The sequence below is a fragment of the Pinus tabuliformis genome, chromosome 3_1 (genome assembly GCF_031772625.1).
Source record: "Pinus tabuliformis cultivar Carrire ecotype Pingquan chromosome 3_1, CPIR1, whole genome shotgun sequence".
Classification (NCBI taxonomy): Eukaryota; Viridiplantae; Streptophyta; class Pinopsida; order Pinales; family Pinaceae; genus Pinus; species Pinus tabuliformis.
In genome coordinates, this window is record NC_142301.1 from 317011963 (window position 1) to 317034978 (window position 23016).

A 23016-nucleotide genomic window follows, 5' to 3' on the forward strand; every position below is an offset into this window, starting at 1 on the left:
AAGGAAAGCCTAGGAATAAAAACCCTAAATAATTGTTTCTGATGTAAAAAGAAACTTTGGTTCTTGAGTTTTGATAGGAATGATATCATTATTATATGGGGACAAGGTTAGTGAACATGTCTAAGATTAAGAGGGAGATAACCTTCTTCAAAAATATAAGTTTCTTTTATTTTTTTTATTACTACTACTGCTATTCTATCTTTTTACTTTTCGTTTTTGTTCTTTCATAGTTTTCTAATAAAGGTTGCAGGTCAAGTCAAGATCTATATAAGCTTGATCAATAGATGAAAGAGTTGAGAGAACATGGCAAAGAAGGAAGAAGTAAAAGTTAATTAGATGACAAGAAATTCACCTACCTTAGCTAAAAAGAGGGAGATCTGATCGGTTTGATTATTAGGTACTAATGTTGCTTGAAGAATGAAAAGCTAGAGAAGGAAGTAATGTCGACTTCAAAAAGAGCTTGAAGCACAAATCAACTTCAAGGATCTTATACTTTTAAATTTGAAGTAGCATCACTTGTTTTGACAATTATGATGATGAGGAAAGATGTTTGGGATATGATATGACTTCTAGGAAGAATATATATAGCTAAAGTGTGTACGTTGTAAATGTAAGCCCGAGGCAAAAAATTGATATAGGAAGTCATGAAATAGTTTGTTGGTCACTTGATGGTATGATAGAATTGATATTTATCTAGAATAAGTTCACTTTCCATAAACGAATAGAGGGATCTATAAATGGCTCTACTTTGATTAGTTTGACAGATACTATAATTGATAGAGATACTATTGATGGTTAGTGGAAAGTGTTATAATTTCTCAAAAAGAATAAAGGAAAAAACATTGTCATGAAGATAGATTATGAAAGAGTTTGGATCCATAATATGTTTGACTTGTTGACATGATAATAATTATGTGAATATGAGGGAAGGTCCAAGCTCAGTATGGTGTGATGCGGGATAAGAGCCCTGTAGCTACAACTAGATCTCCACGAAATAATATGTAACTGATTATTGAGACAAGCTGACGCTTGTGGTTGTGTCTCTATGGTTGAGAGGGAGTAACGATCTCCTCCTTGGTTGAGAAGGAGTGATGATGGACACCATATTATCCATGTGTCATGCATTAGGCTAGGACTAATAGTGGTAATTGTAGTGAAGGCACTGGTAGGGAGAATGGATGATTGGATAAGCGTCTAGGACTGATACTTCTTGAGGATTTGGAATCCAAGATAGGAGTAGTCTCAAGGACTGATACTCTTTGAGGATGAGATAGGGTATCCAAGATAAGACTAGTCAAAGAGGATTGATATTATTTGTGGATTCAAAATCTAAGATAAGAATATTCCTATAACGACATACCTAGTGAACATTTGGATGGATATCTGCGTTGAGAGGTAGTGCTAGTGGTGTCCAAATGTATGCCTCCCAACATTATGCTCTAATCTAGTTGAGACTCAGAGCTTGTTAGTCACGGTCTTGCTATTTTACAATTGAGAATGCTAGTTATGATGTTGTTGTTTGATGATGCTTATCAATCTAAACTCCTTATGAGAATATCCTTGTATCTTGGTGTGTAATTATGAATACCTCCCTAGTTAAGAGGGACTGTTGGAAAAGTAACTAGGTTCGATCTTCATAACTATAATTGTACTTGTATCAATTTGTATTTTATGTAAAAGAATAAAGAAGAGAAATAAAATTTACATTATTGTTATTTTCTCTAGTGAAAGAATGTTTGAGGGTTTATTGAGTCAAAAAGAATATTTATTATGAGTCAAAGAGTCAAAGTCCCATTTGAACTTCTTAGAAGAAAAGAGAAAAATATTTTATCTTGAATTAAAAAGTCAAATTTTCCTCCACAAGACCAATTCGGCCCTCCAAATGGACAAGTTGGCCTGCCCAAAGGACGTGACCCTTCACATAGGCAAACAACTATATATTGGCACATGTTCTCCTTCATTTTGGCAATTAGTTCATTGAGTTTTTTGTGGCAAATATGAAGGTCTATATGTGAGTTCTCTGTGGCATAGGATCTAAAAATGTGCACATTTATATGTGGAATAAGATCTAAAATGATGCGATTTTTTTGTGGGAGAGGATCTGAATAGATGCGAGGTTTCTGAGGTCAGAATTATGTGAAGTTGTGCAAGTTATTGAGATTATCTCTGTGGTGATGTGAAAGCTAAAGAAGGATTGTAATATATGTGAAGTGTGAGCCATAGAAGGATTAAAATTACTGTGATATGCAAGCTACAAGAGGACTATAGGATTTGCAAAATGTGAGCTATAGGAAGGGAAAGTATCCCTATGGAACAAGTGAACTAAAGGACAAGCTTGTGAGAGATCAGTTGACCATATTGGGGATAAAACATGACAGAGAATGGAGGGATGACTTGGATCTCATGGAAGGTATTGGTATTGGTTTTTGGGTCTTGGATTTCTCACTTTGATCTTATTATATAAGAAGAGAAGTTGGTTGGGTTTCCCCCTTGTGGGGGTTTTCCCTAGCTTGGAGCGTATATCTTTTGTTCGTTTTCTTTTGTGATCTTTGTGATTTATGTTTTGGTAATTTTTTGATGAAGAGAACATAATAAAAGTAATAAGAAGCCAACATATATTCACAAGCAATTATCAAATAAGAGAAATAAACCCTAATTTGTTTCCCTATGGATTTCTCAACACCAATGTAGATCCAACTCTATTTAATAGATTGGTTGGTAGTCTTATGTATATTACTACCACTGGATTAGACATTATGTATGCAATTAGTTTGATTTGCAGGTTCATGGAGTCTCTAAAAGACCCACACTCGCAAGTAGGAAAAATAATTTTTGGATATGTTGTTGGAACAATATAATATGGTGTATTATACTCCAGCACCAATGGTGATCTTTTAGTTGGATACATTGACAGTCACTTTGCATGTAGCATGGATGATACGAAGAGTCCTTTGAGATACATTTTTCATATTGGTTTAGGTGTATTTTCATGGGCATCGAAGAGGAAAACATTTGTGAGAATCTCATTAGCGGAAATAGAGTATCAATGACAACGACAACTTGTGAAGTAGTTTGGTTACGCAAAGTATTGTGTGATCTATGACAAACATAAGAGGGACCGACTATAGTGTATTGTGGCAACAACCCAACAGTAGCATTGTCAAAGAACCATGTTTTTCATTAGAAAAACAAGCATATTGATATGAAATATCACTTTTTTAAAGAACTTGTAAGCAATGAAGATATACAATTGAAATTTTGTAAATCAAATGAACAATTGATTGACATATTCACAAAGCCATTAACAAGAGATGAATTTGAGCTTCATATAGAAAACGTAGGTGTTGTAACCCTAGTCGAGACTTATACCATCAAACATTAGTGGTTATAATCAAAGAGAATGTTGGAAATAATTAGTATCAATAATGTTAGAGTTCTAATTTAAGTCATGCACATGTGAGCTAATATTAACATGTCTATTCTTAACGGTTTTGAACCTATTTAATCATATAGCTTCAAACAATTAACCTAACAATAACGACTCATATATTACAATTGTGTTACTGTGCAGTTTATTTTTTCTATCCATCTATGAATAACACAAAAACTGATGTGCTCTCAATGTATTTTTATATTGATTGAACAAAAAGTTAACTCTTCTTAATATTATATTATAAAGTCATGATATGAAAATAGAGTAGAAATTAAATTGAGATTAGCATAAAATATATAAAAGATATAGTATTGCATTGACTCATGATATGAAAATAGAGTAGAAATTAAATTGAGATTAGCATAAAATATATAAAAGATATAGTATTGCATTGACTTTTTTGGAATAATTTGATGTGGAACGTATGTCTTTTTTGTTTGTTTTACGTCAAACATCTGGCATGGCCAACACAAATACAGGGTACTAGGTAGAACTGTATATTGACTTGACTTGAGTGAATCACAGAGGAAACGAGAAATACATGACAAAATAGAAGTCAAAAATCAATAATTTGCACGTCAAACATCTGGCATGGCTAACACAAATATCCAGGGTAGAACTGTATTATTGACTTGACTTAAGCCAATCATAGAGGAAACGAGAAATACATGAGAAAATAAAGTTAAAAATCAATAAAAAGGAAACCTGGGGTGGCCCTCACAGACTCGAAATTTGTCTACCAATTGATACGAATGCTTGATTTAAAAAAGATAAATGGATTCAAATGAAAGAAAAGGAGTTACTCTAAACTGGAAAATGTTTTGCCAAGGAACCTACACGACTCTTCAGAAGTGGAAAACTAAGATTCAAAAAGCACCACAATGAGGGGATGAACATATAGTGATCGATCTTTTTTTTAAGTAATCTTTTGGAAAAAAGATAGTGGGAAAAGATAGTGGGAAAAGAGAGGTAATATGGCTGACCACTCTTTTTCTCAAAAATGGGCTACATGCAGTCCCCAAAGGGCCACGCACTAGAAATAAGATGGCATGGGCAGTAGACACATCACTTATCTATTCACAGTGATGGCGCATGAACCCACAGGTGTCCCTCACCATTAATAATTATGTTCGCCACCTTTCCGTTATAGTCCGTATTGGTTCCTGCATCCTGCTTTTTCGTACTTCAGATAATTCATAATCAAATCCAGTTCATCTGGAAACTCGGTAGGTTTTTATTTAAATATATTTTTAAGCTTGGTCTTAAAAAAACCACAAATTATATTGGAAAAGAATGGAAATTCTAATAAGAAAAAGTTTTATTTTTATCATTTTTTAATGTTTAATATTGTGAAAAATAAATTTTATGATGAAATATTTTGTCAATCAAATGAAATCAGCTTTTTAATCAAATTTTATTAAATTTGAAAAAAAAAAATATTTGAATTACAAATTATAATTAAAAAAATATTTATTTTTATATTAAATTATTATTATAATGATAATACATAAATCTACATCAAAGAGATTTAGAACAGTCAGTGAAGGAGTGTGTCGTTAAGGCGTTCCGTAAGCGAAAGTCACCGGTTCTAGTCTCACCGATACCAAAATTCCAGCATGGTTTCCGCTGGTGCGGCTCAGGCTGGGTGCGATCTCCGGGTGACTTTGACGGCTTAGATGCCCCTGAGTCGTGGCCTCTCAGCCATAGGGTAAGCATGATATTCAGGATTCACCCACTTATCAATAATAAAAAAAGAAGATAATACATAAATCTACTATTAAAAACAAAATAATTTATTTTTATAAAACCATTATTTTTAATCAAACTACAAACCATGGAAAATTTTAAGAACCCCCCTAATTTATATGTATAATAAATAGGCGAATCTCCATGGTATATAGGAAAAATGGAAGGCGATTTTATCAATAATATAATATGTATATATAATTTTTTGGCGAATCTCTCACCAGGCATGGCGAATATTTTACTCAATTATAAAATCTTGTAAGATCTTGGTGAGTCTTTCACTAAATAATAAAACTTTGTAAGGTCCTAGTGAATCTTAGCATTGTGAACTCTTAGAGAATTTTTTGAAAAAGTATAAAACCATATATGACAAAAGCCACATGGTGGCAATATCACTATTTTTTTCACATTTCCATGAATAGAACTTGTTTATAAAATTATAAAAAAGCCAACCAAGTCCCTTATAATATGCAGGTAAGCTTATAATAGAGTCTGATACATCTACTATGCTTGTCTTCATTCAAGTGTCATAGCTGCTATACTTAACACTGTGAATCACAACTCTCTCAGAACTCAACTCTATAGTGTAATTAAAACCGTTGGAAATTGAACCTGACAACTCTATAAAAAGGATTAGTGAAATAGAAGCTTTTGTGAATGAGCCCACTAATTATCACTGCTAAACAATCAATCCAGACTATGAAGTCTTCCATCTTGATGACAATCGTGCTCACGATCAAGGGAGTGCGACCACCTAGCATGACATAATGGCCATCATAGCTTCCAATAATCAACAACCACCTTGCCAGGACATCCTAGCTCATGTCTCATGAATTTTATTCATCAATCTTAACTAATATAAATCTTATAAAGATAATATTAGAATCCTCTCCGGATTCACTGTTAATACAAGGGTAAAAGAAATTTTATAGCTCAAGGCACTAGCCAATACCAACTTTGGTATTTGTGACCCCTTTGTGGGGATGCACCTACCCTGCCCCGTTGGGTTTCTGCCTTGTAACATAGTTCAAGGATCACAAGACTTTCCAATCTTCCTACTCCATTAGACACACTTTATATGCTATACATAGTGAATGGAAAAGAAGCATTATAGAACACACAATTTCACAGAAGGAAGAAAAATCTTAGCCAGTTCAATATCAAAATCTTAACCACTGATTAATAAAGAATAACAAGTAGTGTAATCAATTGTTGCGAGTTATTTATTTACAAGTTGTAAAGAATGTAGTGGAATGGAAAATATTACTTAGGCAACCCTTCAATATTTTCTACTAATATGTCTATGCATGTACATATGAAATTAAGAGCATTGTTGAATACAAAGTTTCCTTTTCTCTTGCCTCCATTTTGACAAATCAATGTGAAATCAGTGTCACTTTGAATCTCCTTTCCTGTGTGGATGTTTTGATAAATCAATGTGAAATCAAAGTCACTTTGAATTTCCTTTCCTGCGAGGGATCACATCCACAGTTGATTAGTAAAATATAATCTACTATATATTATGTTCAAAAAACTGACTGCAATCTACAGTGGAAACGTGACCTCAATTCTTATTCTGAATTTGAATATCTCAGGACAACATAAGAGATAAAAATGCATATGGCCTTAGTAGCTAGAAAACAATCAATCCATCATTACAAGACCACCTAGATTTCGGCACTTAATCTAAATAATGGCACTAGTTGTAGTGCTTATTTGCATTAACACCATGGAAAAGCAACAATAATGTTTCAAAGTACACTTACTAGAAAAGTTGTAACGTTCTGAGAATATTTAATGATAGCATCTGAACCTCATAGCTATGGTGGGGAAACTAGGGAACCCAAATATTGGAAGATATCTCAAACCAAATCTGAGAAAAAAATAAAAAAGGAAAAAAATCAAAATCTATAAATCAAGCAATGAATTGTTTACAAGTCAAATGCAATTCCTTTAACTAACAGTTAAATTGTGGTGATATATTTAAATATTTAGTAAGAGGGTAACTTCAAACCATGGAATATTACCTTTTTCATTACTGTCATCCCTCAGTGACTGAGATTACAAATGAGTACTTATGGAAAGATTGTAAGAAATTCTGTGAAATAGTAAAGCGTTACCTCTATTTTCAAGCAACCAAATCAAGACATTGTTACATCAAGAGCCATAATTGATACATAATCAATTAATCGAGTCCTTGTATGGCACAAGCTTGTTTCATAACCTCTATTTTCTCGATAACAAAATCAAGACATTGTATTTGGTTATTGCCAAAAGGAAACTGCGTTCTAATTTGGAAGAGGATCTTATCAAAAGACATGGATTTATTCAAAGCTACAAAGCCTAATGGGTTGCTGAAAAATAAGTTGGAATATGGGATCGTGATACTTAAATTGAAAAAATATGCTTTCCTTTTAGACACATTACAATTATACAATTTTTTTTGAAAGCATTAGAATTTGAAATTGGGCCTTTCTATCAAGACAAATTTTCATTAACAGAATGTACTTTCCTACCTGAAACATTGTAGATATCCAAGAAAAACTTGAAAAGCATAAGAGAACTTAGCATAATGTACTTTTTTTCCTTCCTTAACATTCTTAAAGAGTTGAGGTTCCCCAAGTCATCAGGTAACTTTCGAAGGAAATGACAGTTAGCAATGGTCCAATTCACAACTGAAGATATGTCACAAATACGAGGGGGCATCTCCTCCAAATCACAAAAGTGCTCCAGGTTAAAATCTAGCATTATTGGAAGCTTAATGCTCGACTGATTGTTATTGAACCCAGACATTTTTCCATTCTTCACTAAAAGCTTAAAGATAGCTTCTCTAAGTTCTACATGACTTTACTATGCTCTTGAAGTGGGGGCACATGCAGGCTCTCCAAGTGAATAGTCTTAAACTAAGTGAAGATAAGGCCGATAGATCATTCAGTGTGGATCTCTTTAACCCATAATTGAATACTACGTCTCTCTTGAACCCATAATTGAATACTATTAGGACTTTCAAATTTTTCATGGAACTCAAAAATGTTGGAAGAAAGTATTTGCTTCCAAAAAGAGTAAAACTAAAGCCTCTGCTTGAGGACAATTGATGTCACACCACTAACACTTCTCCATGGAATCTATATAGGTAAACCACAAATGCAGAATTCCATTAGAATATTGTTTTTATTGAATACACAAATGAAATCATTGCATTTCTTTAAAATATCTTTTGAAATCAAAGTTATTGAAATTACATATCGATAACGTAGTGGGTGTAGGATAAAATTCACCCGTGTCATTCACAGAAAGCATGAGAAAAAACCTAATACTATATATAAACCAAGAAAAATTCAAATTCATCACTTCTAGGGACCTCGTAACCACCTGTTGATGCCTCGAAATTCGTTGCAACAACATCGGGGAAACCACCCGGTCCGGAACTTAGTGCAGCTCCTTTTCCGTTTGGAATAGTGGCTCCGACTGGGGATAACGGGACCAGTTTCCCAAAGATTATAAGTGAACGGGATGGATGGATGATTTAAGATATGAAATGATAATAAACAAAATAACTAAACTATAAAAGAAATACAAAAACTATAAGCTAATCCCGGGACTTATCAATTCAGACAGTACAGCGTTTGATAAACTATGCTTAATGACAGGCATATAGATGACACTAACAACAAGCATAGATGTTTAATCATTTGAGATGGCTCTGCGTAAGTAGTTACGCAGAACTATAATAGCGAATTACTGTACTCAGTCATTTATATCATTGATACATACATGGGTGAAAGATAACAAATCTCAAAAACATTCAATAGTGATATGAAATGAAGACTTGTTGTTGTATTGCATACATGTATTCAATAATAGCAAAGTAATAACACAGCAATTCATATAACTGAAAAGAGAACAGATACAGATAATAGTACCATGCAAGCTGTTTGATCAATCCAATGTATTAATCGCTATGTAGCAGTCCTTCCTTCCAACCAGAAAGCATTCCAAGCAAACGACAATAGTGCACAATTTACTTAAACAACATTCCAAGTAAAATTAAGGACCAGTGGTCGAGTTTCAAAAAGAATATAGACCGAAGCACAATAGTGCAAACTTCAGCCTTTTAGTCTTTTACAAAATTTTACGACCCTTTCCAAAACAATGAAAGGGTCTATAAATACTATTCTAATCTAACTACTAAATATCTAAAAACTGAAAACTAAGAAATTGGCATCAACAAATATCATCTTGCATTTGGGTGATTCGGCAGTCGGCGGCGATGCTTCAGTCAGCTGTCTCTTTGCCTTTACTCTTTCGCTGACATATCGCCAGCATTGGCTCTACTTCAGGTGGAGTATTGAGGCGAGAAGTCAGCTGTGCATCATATGTGGCATCTTGGAAATCGGCAATCAGGTATTGGAGAGCGTCGGTTAGACAGTTGAGAGCCGACCTTTGAGAATGCGGTTTAATCAAGAAAAGCCAGTATGCATCAGAGGTCAAGGTATTCACTCCAGTAATTAACCGCCCTTGTTCTTCCAGCTTAAGATAATTCTTATGCTCCAGCATATTCGCGGTTGTTATGTTTCCATGTGTGCATTGTGAAATCATGTTAGCCAGATACAATGTATCGTTGACTATATTGATCATGTTCGTGGAAATTGTTTTGCATCTGGATGCTGCCCTCTCTGCCTTCATTACCTGTGTTTCCCATTCCATGAAAAGTATGTTCTTGTATGTTTCACTGATTCGGGCTAAATTAGCAGCTTGCCCTTCTGGAGTATCTTGCCATTCAATATATTCTATTATTTCATCTTCGGCCTGATCCAAGTTAGTCCTGGCTTTCTCGATTTGCTTACATACTGCTGTAGATATATCACAAAGTGACTCAGCCTCAACTAGCTGTTGGCACAAAAGTCTAATCTGAGATATTAAAGCGCCGTTTATCAGAGTTGCCTCTGTTCTGAAATCTTCAATACTCTTGGCACCTTTAATACCTTCAAGCTGTGCTGAGAGCTGAACTATTTGATCTTCTTTAGATTTCATTATCAGCTCATTTGATGCTTCCAACTGTGATAATGCCTCTGCTAATTCACGTGCTTTAATGTCACTTTGGTCTATCTTTAGTTTTTCAATTTGCTGGGTTAACAAATGATTCTCTTGTTGTTGAGCCAGCAATTGTTCTTCCGCCTGTGTCGTTTTATTCTTTGCCTCTATCACTTCTGCTTGCAATGCATATACCTCATGCTCTTTAGTCTTCAAAAGAAGACTCACTTCGGATGCTTTGTCAATGGTTGCTGCTGAATAAGCTCCCGCAAATTGCGACAGCTTTGTTAAATCTTCAGAGGGACTTAATTCTCCCTTCCAGACGACATTGCCCGTGACTGTTTGCTCATTTGAGACAGAAGGTTGATCAAGCCTTCGCCTCTTCCTTGAGCGTCTTACAACGGCTTTATGCTTAGGGCTGTAGAAAATGTCTAGAGGAGGAATTTCCTCCACCTGAAGATCAACTTGATCAGATGGATTCTGAGTAACTTCTTCAATGTTCTGTACTGTGGGTGGGCCGCTGGTTCTTTCAAGAACCGGAGAAACAGTAATATCGGGAGTCTTTAAGGCATCTGAGTCTTTGGAGGCTTCTTTACCACTTATAATGGAATCAAATTGGTTCCATTCCTCAATCAATTCAGTATCGACAGAGATTTGCTTACTCTGTTCTTTTTCTTTTTCAATTCTCTGCTGTTCTTCAAATGCCTTCCGCTGTTGCTCCTCTTGTACTCTCCGTTGTTGTTCCTCTAATTCCTTTTTCTGCCTATCTTCCATTTCTTTCCTTATTTTTTCTTCTTCCTCTCGTTTCCTCTGTTCTTCTATCTCTCTTTGTCTCTGTTCTTCTATCTCCCTTTGCCTTCTCTGCTCTTGTTCAATTTGTGCTTTTTGCTGCCTTTCTGCCTGCAGCTTTCTTTGACTTTCCTCCTGTTCTCTAATTGTAACGGGAGGTAAATTTATTTCTGGCTGATCAGGCTCGCTTGAGGATGAAGTTGGGGTTGTAGATAATAACTTTAGAGGCAAAGTTTGCAACCTTTGCTTTCTAAGTTTATTAAATTCAGTTAATTCTATATCTTCATATCTCATCGCAGCAAGTTGTTTGACTTGGCTTATTGAATCAGCACCCATGAACAGGTCGTCAAACTGGTCTTCTTGGTGAACAACCTTTGTCAGCTTAGCCTGTTCCAAGGCAATGAAAGCAGCCTTGTTCGGGTCATAGAGTCTGTTGGGAATAGAAACTAGAGATAGCATTTGGAGTTTTGCTGCTTCCTTTTCTGCATGCTTATAATTTAGCAGCGTATAAACTCCAATTCTTAAAGGAAACGATGGCCATCCTCTCTTCTTCTCCTCTTTGAGAGTTTGGGTAACACCTTCAGACATTATCTGATAAGAGATTTCTCGGGCCAACAGTTTGTCTGGGATGTATACGGGAAGAACATGTGGCCTGGCCTTGCTTCCAAAAACTCTGATATAAGAAAAACATTCTTCGCCGAACCAATGGGCTACGGCTGGCAGGTCAAAAGAGGCTTCATAGGAAATCCTAGGGATAGGTCTGTCAAAAATAGAATAGTGAACGGGAACCATAAAACCATTGCAAATTTGGTACAAATGGTCTTTGTGAGAAGGTTTCCACAATTTACGATGATACAAATGAATAGGTGTTGGGTCATGGGTTGTCCATCTCCAACCAAGGACAGGAAACTCAGAATTAAAACAAAGGGCATCCATAATGTATGCAGAGTAATAAAAAGGTGGGATTTTTCTCTCACTGACTCTGGTTTTGGCCCTAAACTCACGAATAGCTAGGACCAACTTATCAGACAGGATAGTGGCCCAATCCATAATTATACTATTAACGGCCGCTTCCATTAAGGGAACCATATCAACATGGATATTTGCAGAATCATGAAATCCCCACAATCTACACATCATAATTCCAGCATAGCAGTAAGGTGAAGCCAGAGAGGCATTGGAGTACTTACCCGACATATCCTGTTTGTGTTTTGCTGGATTTTGCCTCCACTCTCGTAGAGGTTCGGCTGGTGATTCATTCTCTCTGGAAAATTTTTCCACAAATGCTCTGTTATAGACTTGCTCGGGATTGGGCAAATGATACATTTGTCTTAAGTCGTCAGGCTTGAAGGAGCCGAAAATCCTTCTATCCTTAGAAACGAAGGTTCTATTAGTGAGAGGAACTTCTTCAATTGCCCAACGTACCACATCAGTATAAGGCAAGACTTGTTCCCTGGCTGCTATTCTGTGCAGAAAAGAGTCAGCCAAATCTTTAAGAGTTGCCTCAGACTTTCTTAATTCATCCACACTTGTCTCCGTTACTGTCACTTCTGGTTGTTCTCCTTCTAGCAAATTGTATGTCCCTTGCCATGTAGTACCAGTAAGACCAGTGCATGTAGTATCTGAAATTAAGCCTTTCCTTGAAGGTGTAGCAGCTTGGCCTGAGGCGGGTGTCGCAGTAGAACCTGCCATCTTCTTGAACTTTTTTCCCATCATATTCAGACTTCTCCCGTTAGTCGAATTCTACACAAGTGCAAGAGAAATCGTAACCAAGAAATAACAATGACAATCCATAACGGGATAAATATATGATTTGAAGCGTGGCGAGATTATTCCTAAAAGAGGCTGCGGATCTAATGATTTGAGCAGGCACCGTAGATGTAATAATGGTGATTTTACGGCCTGCAGCTTCATAAATGACCATTACTTAAGTTATTAAACCGAATGACCCCTTAAAGCATGTAATAGATTTTTCAAAGGTCTAATCGTAATTGCTCGTTAATTCGAAGGGGCAAAGCTTTAAATACGCATGCATTACCTTATCCCTTTACTTAACGGCTTTTTGAAATCTGTGATTTTGTCAAATCGATTTTAAATATAACTTTAATGCTTTGAAATAATCCCCTTTTGGAACTGAGGTCATCATTAAGCGTCATCATATCGCATCGGAAGTGTGTGTGTGGCGTTATCACTTGAGAAAGTTCTTTAGCGAACGCCGATTGCGATATCGCATTCGGCGCGCGAACATAACCCCCAAATGTGTATCAATTGCTTTTAGCGAATGCCGATAGCCGATATCGCATCGGGGAAAGGATATAAACGTCTTATGAAAATGCGTAGGATTGTACCGATTGCCGATATGCGATATCACATCGGGCCGGAGTGTTAAAACATTTTTCACAAGACATAGTGCCATGCCGATAGCCGATCGCCGATATCGCGTCGCATCGGGGAAAAGGTATGTGCCCTTTTATGTGTGCATTGGCTATTGCCGATGGCCGATAGCGATATCGCATCGGAAAAAACCAAGATGGCAACCGAACTTGCGATTACTTTTTTGGACTTAACCAAAAATTGCTTATCATTTGCTCAACAAGGGTTTTTTGCATAAATTCATTTGATTATCATACCTTATTTGAACAAGTTTATTAATGCCAATTAAAATTTTAAAAGGGACCCATTTCATATGTAAATTGTTTGTGATAAAAATGTTATGAAATGGGGGGTTGTTGTAGGGCACAACACCACCCTGCCAATACACAAGTATGTTCCTGTTTGCAGTTAGAAAAATTACCCAGATTACAATCTGTTTACTCCAACATATGTTGGAAAGTTATAGAAGGATGACTAGTGCAATCAATCCATTCCTTTTAGCCCTAGATTTGTTTCAGTTTAAAACAGAAGTATACAAATATACTTGTCCAATGTCTATGCTTTAACCATTCACCTTAAGATGTTTTTACAATATAATTTCCTAAGTCTATTTAATATCTTCATTATCATAAAAACCAACCTATATCCATCTTAACTCCACATCTACCACTCTTAGGGGGATGAAATATATTTATCCCTCTGAGCACTTGGTAGACCCATAATTAAGATGGATATAAGATGATAGAATTTCCCCTTTAAACAGTCTATGCTCACATGAATACCATGGTATTACCATGGGTCAATACCATGGGTTATCATAAACCTCGAGCTTAAAAATTACTATTAGTAATTTATAAAAATTAATAATTGAATTTTATTTTATTTTTTATTTTAACCAAGCTAAAATGTTTAACATACATTAAATTACAACATCCATTTTTACTCTTGATCCACCAAGCTCCGAGAGAGATCAAATATTTTTCACTCTATGCTAGTTTGCATATCACGATAGTAGATCCAGGGTAAAGATGGATCTATGTTGGTTTAATTCCCCCATTTAAATAGGCTACATTCTAGGTGAATACCATGGGTCAATACCATGTGCCATTTTGGTGAATACCATGGGTCAATACCATGTGCCATTTTTATTTTTATTAATACTAATATTAGGGTTAATAATGTTTTTTTGCATGGCATTAAGAACAATCTAGTCCATGGTATTTGACCCCTATTATTTTGCCCATAGATTTCACTTAAATATAACGCATTTTTTGAGTGTTCGTAAATATAAGGTGACTTATGGAGTAAATATAAAAAAATCTTTTATTTGTTTACCATACCTCTCGTTTATTTATATTTTTATTAATTTACCATACCTCTTTTACAAATATGGTATTTGGCCCATAGGATTCACTTAAATAAAACCTCTTTCTTGAGCCTTCATAAATAAAACGAGGGTTATGGACTAAATATAAAAAGAGGTTTTATTTATTTACCATACACCTAGTTTATTTATATTTTTATTTATTTACCGTACCTTTTGAGTAAGTATAAAAAGACGTTTTATTTATTTACCTTATTACTTATATTTTTATTTGTTTACACCCTTGCATGTATATAAGGTGACTTATGGAGTAAATATAAAAAATGTTTTATTTATTTACCATACCTCTCATTTATTTATACTTTTATTAATTTACCATACCTCTTTTATAAATATGGTATTTGGCCCATAGGATTCACTTAAATAAAACTTATTCTTGAAAATGGGCGAATGGATTCACTTAAATAAAACTTATTCTTAACAATGGGCGAATGGATTCACTTAAATAAAACCTATTCTTGAAAATGGGCGAATGGAAGGTTGTAACTCCTAGTTTCAAAGGCTAAATTTACCTTTTTTACCCTCTTCCTTAAAATAAGGTGAGCTATTTGAGGTGATTTGTAAAAATGTGCTATGATACAAAATATTCGCCCACTAAAAATTTAAAATCCCTTAATTTCGCCAAAGGGCAAACATTTCTATGCTATAAACTATTTCCCCAATAATAATTTCAATCCACATAAAAGCACTTATCCAACACAAATACTTAGGGTTTTTAAAAATAATATCAAGTTCATAGAGAAGAGTTTTGAGTGAAAATCACATAATAATTATAAATTTTTAGTTAAATAATTATAACCTTTTATATGTTAAGAGATACAACATACATATTTTTATAAATTTAAATATATTTTTTAATAAATTTAAACATTTAAATTGCTAAATTTAAATATTTAAATTGCTCAATTTAAATATATATTTTTTTGTAAATTTAAATATTTAAATTGTTATATGAATGGTAGTTTTTTATTTTATAAACAAAAATATCTTATCACCAATTTAATTTTTAATTTAATTATATTTTAATCATAATGATATTATTATTATTCAATTATGAATGAATTAAAAAGCTAATAAATTTAATTTTTAAATAAATGTATTTTTAAAATAAACTTAAAAAATTATTTACTTATTAATATTATAAAAAAAAATAGATTTGATGGTGATCCTTGCTCTTGGGTTCTCCTTGGCAGGTGGTTATTATGTAGCTCATGATCTTGCAAAATTTTTTCTAAGAGTGCCATTATATGTAACTAAAATTCTTGTGGTTTGCTATTTAAAATACTGGAAGATTAGCTTGAATAAATTTCTCGAAAATAGCTTGAAGAACACTACATTTAGCGAGCGTCATAAAAAAAATATCATTTCTAAATTTCAAGTCGATGTGTTTTTATTATGTTTTACTCATTATTGAAATGTCTTTAGTAAACCAAATTTTATGATAATTGTTGGGAAAATTTGCGTATGATGGTATTAATGTTTGCCATTCGCTTTTAAACATCACTTGTGTGGCAAATGGTTTCTCTGTAAATTAGTAGAGATGTTAAATTTAATGTATTTGAATTGTTATGATTATATCAAATTTTCAAATTGTATAATTTAGCTAAAAATAATTAATTAAAAAAAATTGAAATATTTCCATTCGCATACATAATCAGTGAAATTTGTTTATTTCACATTTTCAGATAATACTCTAATTCAATTTTGTATAATAAAACTAACATATAATTAATTAAATACAATATAAAAGATGAACCTTTGAAAAACAAAAATAATAATTCCATATAAATTCATAAGAGTCATTCGCAAAAAGAAAATCACTCGATGTTGCGAAATGTACATCGATAGGGGCACGAAATACAGTAACTATGAGAGTGGATCAATTGAATAGCCAAACTTTGTTAGCTTTTGAAAATCTTTAAATTTGTGATCTCGATGTAGTATAAGTCATAATTAAAAATAATTAAATTTTTCATGAGTTTTATAAGTAAGGGTTTCTAAATTATGGATTCAAAGCTTCATTATTTTTAAAAGTGGGGATACAAATATTTCTTCTAATTATTGGACAAATATGATCAGCCCTCTCCTAGCCAAATTTTATGGTATTATTTTGGAAAGGAAGTTGAGCATATGGCCTGAAAGTGAAGGTAAGCGGGCTAAAGGCCAAGCGGGTTTTAGAAAGCAGCACTCAACAACAGAGCACCTCATTATGCTTAGGATCATTGTGGAGGAATGCCGCAATGATAAATCCAATCTCTTTTGTTGCTTTGTGGACTTTAGAAATGCTTTCAATACGGTTCCTAGAAACAACTTTTGGAACAGATTAGAAGAGCTAAAGGTTCCTTTTGAGTTGAGAGCTGCCGCTATAAGGTTATACGAGAATGTAATTACCAAGTTAAAGAGCAATGAGGGGTGGTCGAAAGATATTAAGTGTAATATCAGAGTTAAACAAGGTTTCCCTCTCCCCTACCCTATTTAGCATTTACATTGACAACCTAGAAGGTTGTTTAGAGGAAGTAGGATGTGCTGGCACAATCTTAGCTGGGATAGTCATCATCATTCTTCTCTACGTTGATGATATTGTTCTTCTCGCAAAGTGCCCATCTAATCTTGATAAGAAACTTATACTTCTTAAGGATTTCTGCTCTACCATGGGTATGATTGTTAACACTGGCAAAACAAAAGTTATGATTATCGAATCCAAGAAGGACACTTACGCTAATTTTATGTATGACAATAGTAACTTGGAGGAAGTGTCTTCCTACAAGTACCTAGGAATTGATATTCATCACAAGCTCAACTGGAACTATAGCATTGAGAAAAGGATTAATAGGGGATGGAAAGCTTATTTTGGTCTTGAAAATAATTATATAACAACAAACCTCGTAATGTGGGATAGAAAGACGTTCCTCTTTAAAACTTTAGTCACTCTAGTTATCTTATATGGATGTGACATTTGGGGTTGTAGCATCTCTAGAGAATCTTGGAGAAAGATTGAGCAAATCCAGAAGCATTTTATAACGTATAACCTCAAAATTAAAAGCAACACACCCTATCCTATTCTCCTTATAGAAGTGGGTATTTCCCCTATCGAGACCCTAGCTATGACTAGGCTTCTATTGTACAAGCACAAACTCAATAACATAGGAGACCATAGACTTCCTAAGCTAGCTTTAAGTTCCAGCGAAAACCACCTAAGGCTCAAACAAGGTTGGTATAAAGACACCAAGGCCTGGTTAAACCATTGGGAGATCGACGAGAATGTTGCATTGCAAACCATTAATAACATTAAAAATATTGTTACTTCTAAGTTCAAAGAAAAAATGTGGTGTGAGAAAGATTTAGCAGCTAAAAGAAAATTAAGATATTATAAGGAGGTCATTAACCCCACCCTAGAAGATCAAAGTATCTCTCTATTTTAACTAGCTCAAAAAATAAAATTGATATAGCCAAGATTAGAATGAACTCTCATGAGCTCCATAGTGAAACAGGTTGTTGGGCAGTTCCTAAAACACCATGGATGGAAAGGTTCTGTCATTTCTGTGAGAATACAAACATCGAGGATGAAAATCACTTCCTCTTAGAGTGCCCCGCGTACAACCACATTAGATCTCAGTTTCAAAATCTTTGTTGCAATACTGACCTTCCTAGCCTTTTATGTTGTTAAAATTACAGTGAGCTCGAGAGGTTTCTCTCCAAGCTTTTTGAGCATAAGAATAAAATCTTAAATCAAACTAAATAATTCGTTTCTTTAGGTCCGATAGACCAAAGTTTAGTCTCAGTGGACGTTAACCATTATCATCATCATCATCAATAACTATAATTCTAATAGATTAATATTAGTAATATCATTATTTTCTTTTTCCTTTTTTTTTTAATTTAGTTAAAGGTAAAATGGTTAAAATTGTTATTTAATGAAATTTAATAATAAAATTTAAATTTTAAGCATTTCTCATTAATAATGATTTAAAATTTAATTATTTATTTGTAATCTTTAAATTTTAAATTTAATAAGATTTAATACAATATAATCAATTTAAAAATGGTTTGATATTAATATTAATATTAATATTGAGATTAATTAATAATAAATCTCAATAAAGTTTATTATTAATGTTTATTATATAAATTGAATTAAATTTTATTAACAATATTAATATTTATTAATAATATTAAGATTGTTTAACTAATAGTTTTATATATATATATATGAATTATATATGTGTGAATTATTTCATATTTAAATATATTAATTGAAATGTATAACTATTAATTTATACTAGCACAACTATATTAATAAATGTGATTGATATATATCTAAAAGTGTTAAGGTTATAGATTTAATATTAATTTTGATATTAATATAAATATATAATTATCATAATAATATTAGAATAATTATTATAAAATATCAATATTAATATATTATAACTACCATAATATTTATAATAATAAGTTATAATAAATATTATTATATTTAGAGAATAGTCTTTCAGATTAATCACATTGTAAGCATTGGGTTGACGTTTCAAACCAACTAATGTGGTTCATCCTCATCAATAGTTTTAATATTAATATTGATATTTAGAATTATATATGTGTGAATTATTTCATATTTAAATATATATAATTGAAATGTATAATCATTAATTTATACCAGCACAACCATATTAATAAATGTGATTGATATATATCTATAAGCGTTAAGGTTATATATTTAATATTAATTTTGATATTAATACAAAAATATAATTATCATAATAATATTATAATACTTATTATAAAATATCAATACTAATATATTATAACTACCCTAATATTTATAATAATAAATTATAATAAATATTATTATATTATAATAATACATTAATATTATCAATAATTTTAATATTAATATTGATATTAATATAAATATATAATTTTCATAATAATATTATAATAATTATTATAAAATATCAATGTTAATATATTATAACTACCATAATATTTATAGTAATAAATTATAATAAATATTATTATATTATAATAATATATTGATATTATCAATAGTATAAAAATCTAACATATTATTGATATTATAAATCCAAGACATTAATAAATTTAAATGATTAATAAAACTTAGGGATTAATATTAAACGCCCAAGGGATTAATATTAATCCCAATGGATTAATATTAAACACAAGGGATTAATATTAAAAACCCAGGGGTTAATATTATAAACCCAAGGGACTAATATTATAAACCTAAGGTGTTGATAAACCAAGGAACTAACGTTAAACTCAAGGGAACAATATTAAACACTTATAGCAAGCCAAATATTATAAACACTAACACTTGAATTTAATGATAAGGTTTAATATTAGTGTTTATAAAATTGGGTTTCATATTAGGGTTTGTAATATTGGGTTTAACATTAGGGATAATTATTGGGTTTAGTATTAGGGTTTATAATATTGATTTTGATATTGGATTTTAGTATTTTGTTTAATATTAAAGTTTATAATATTGATTTTATAATGTTAGGGTTTAATATAAGGGTTTATAACATTGGGTTTAATATAAGGGTTGTAATATAAGTGTTTAATTTAACCCTAATCATCATCAACCATTGTCAACTATGGTCAATCATGTTAACCATGGTCCAATGTCAAATTATGACAAAGATTGTCCCAATATGAAAATAAACCATGGTCAACCATAGTCCCACATCACATTGTGACAAAATTTGTCTCAATACGAAAATCAATCAGGGTCAATCATAGTCAACCATGGTCCAATCCAACATTGTGACAAAGATTGTCTCGATATCAAAACCAATCATGGTCCAACGTCGCATTGTGACAACGATTGTGTCAATATGAAAATCAACCATGGTCACCCATGTTTATTTTAGGGTTTACAATATTTATCTTAGGGTTTATATACCTTCATTTTATAATATTAATCCCTTGGGTTTAATATTATTCCCTTGGGTATATAATCTCTTGGGGTTTTAGTATTAATCCCTTGGATTCATTAGTCCCTTGGGTATATAGTTCCTTGGGGTTTTAATATTAATCCCTTGGAATTATTATTCCCTTGGGTTTATAATATCAATCCCTTTGGTTTATTAATCTAAGGGTTCATATTCCTAGGGTGTAATATTATTCATAGAGTTTATAAAATTAATCTTTGGGTTTAATATTATTCCCTTGGGTTTATAAACATGGTCAACCATGGTCCAACATCACATTATGATAAAGATTTTCTCAGTATGAAAATCAACAATGGTCCAATGTTGCATTGTGACAAAGATTGTCTTGATATGAAAATAAATCATGCTCAACCATGGTCAACCATGGTCCAATGTCACATTGTGACAAATATTGTCTCAATATGAAAATGAACCATGGTCAACCATGGTCAACCATGTTTATTTTAAAGTTTATAATATTTATCTTTGGGTTTATATACCTTGGGTTTAACATAATTCCATTGGTTTTATAATACCTTGGGGTTATAGAATTAATCCTTTGGGTTTATAATATCAATCCCTTGGATTTATTAATCTAAGGGTTCATATTCCTAGGGAATAATATTATTCATATGATTTATAATATTAATCCTAAGGCATAATATAAACCCCTTGTGTTTATTATCATGGTCAACCATGGAAAACCATGGTTGATCTAGGTGGATCTTCAAACACAGTGGCATGGTAAATCTCAAAATTCAAAGTGGCAGAAAAGCAAGTATCCTAACATCAGATCGAAGTGCTCGTCATCCTGATTCCAATGGTGCGAACAACATTCCAATCCGAGTTCGGATGATGAAGTTATCGCAAAAAGAGTTCGCCTTTGTCCCTTTGGAAAAGGAGCCATTTTCTCAAAAAAATGGCTTTAAGCCTTTAAAAGGCAAAATCGCAATCGGAGGGTCTAAAGGGGCAGAATTAAGGCAGTCTGACAGGAGCCCCCGATTAGTGATCTCCAACTAATCACAATTAGGGGCAAGCAATGACCGATATTGGGACTAAGACCTGCGATTAGCAATTGCGATCGACAATAGGAAGAGTGATCAGATTGGCAGGATTGGCATCGGCGATCGGAGGAGCGATCAGATCAGCGGGATCGGCATCGGTGATCGGAGGAGCGATCGGATCGACGAGATCGGCATCGGCGATCAGCATAACCAAAGACCAGAACCCCGGCCATTGCATGAGTAATATGCTGATGCGATCGACCAACACTGATATCGGCGGTCGGAAAATCCCTCGCTAACAGGACGATTGAACTAGCGATGTGCCGATTGCGATATGGGGACCGGACCCGATGGATCTATAATCCTGATCTAAGGAAATTTGAAGTCCGGGACTTCGGTTTTCTTAGTGTTTTCTGTGTATTATCTGGAAATAGGACTATTTTAAGGGTTTGTTGCACCCGCCAACCCTTTTACTCCACCAGCTTCTATTCTAAACAAACAACCCTGATTTTCAAGTAGCCTTTGTAATAAATCTGACATTATAAAAGCCTGATGATTGGAAAAAGTACGGGAGAGGGGATTTTCTGGCACACAGTTTGAGGCAGCAGCTTGTAGGAGGGTCGATTGATCATTTTGTTTGAATTGGGCAAGTTTTATATGGTTTTTGCCCCTCTCGAAGCCACAGACACAGTGGTGCTATCCATTTCTCCATCTGAGTTCTCATTTTCTCAACCATCTTTTAGAATGGAGGTATAATACTCCTTTTATGTAACTGATGATTGTAATTCTCTTCTTTTCATGCTATTTAATATATGAAGGTCTCCCCATTGATTGAGCAGGGCCCAGAGACGTAGTCCGAGTTGGACGAACTCCATTATCAAGTCTTGTTGTCTTCTTGTTGTGCCTTTATGTGTTTTCTTCTTCGTTTCTTGTGTGCACAGTAAATTCCTATGTTAAGCTACAATTTCTACATGTGATTCTTTCCATACATCTATAAGCAAAAGATCCCTGGATCAAGTGGTATTAGAGTAGGTCTTTTTAGATGTGAATTGCATGTTTGTATGCTAACAAGAGACAGACTCTAAAGAGGCGAAGGGGAATTAGAGCCTTTCGATCCCGAAGCGGGGCGTGCACATCGAAGGAGAAACATGGTAGAAGATGAAGCTCATCTTGAAGAGGAGCGCAATTTCCGCAAGACCTTCTATTCAATGGCAGAGAATATCAGTCAGTTGGTTTAATGCTGGAGGAAACATAAGAAAGAAACCTAGAAGAACAAGGTTCAGCACATGGGAATGGTGG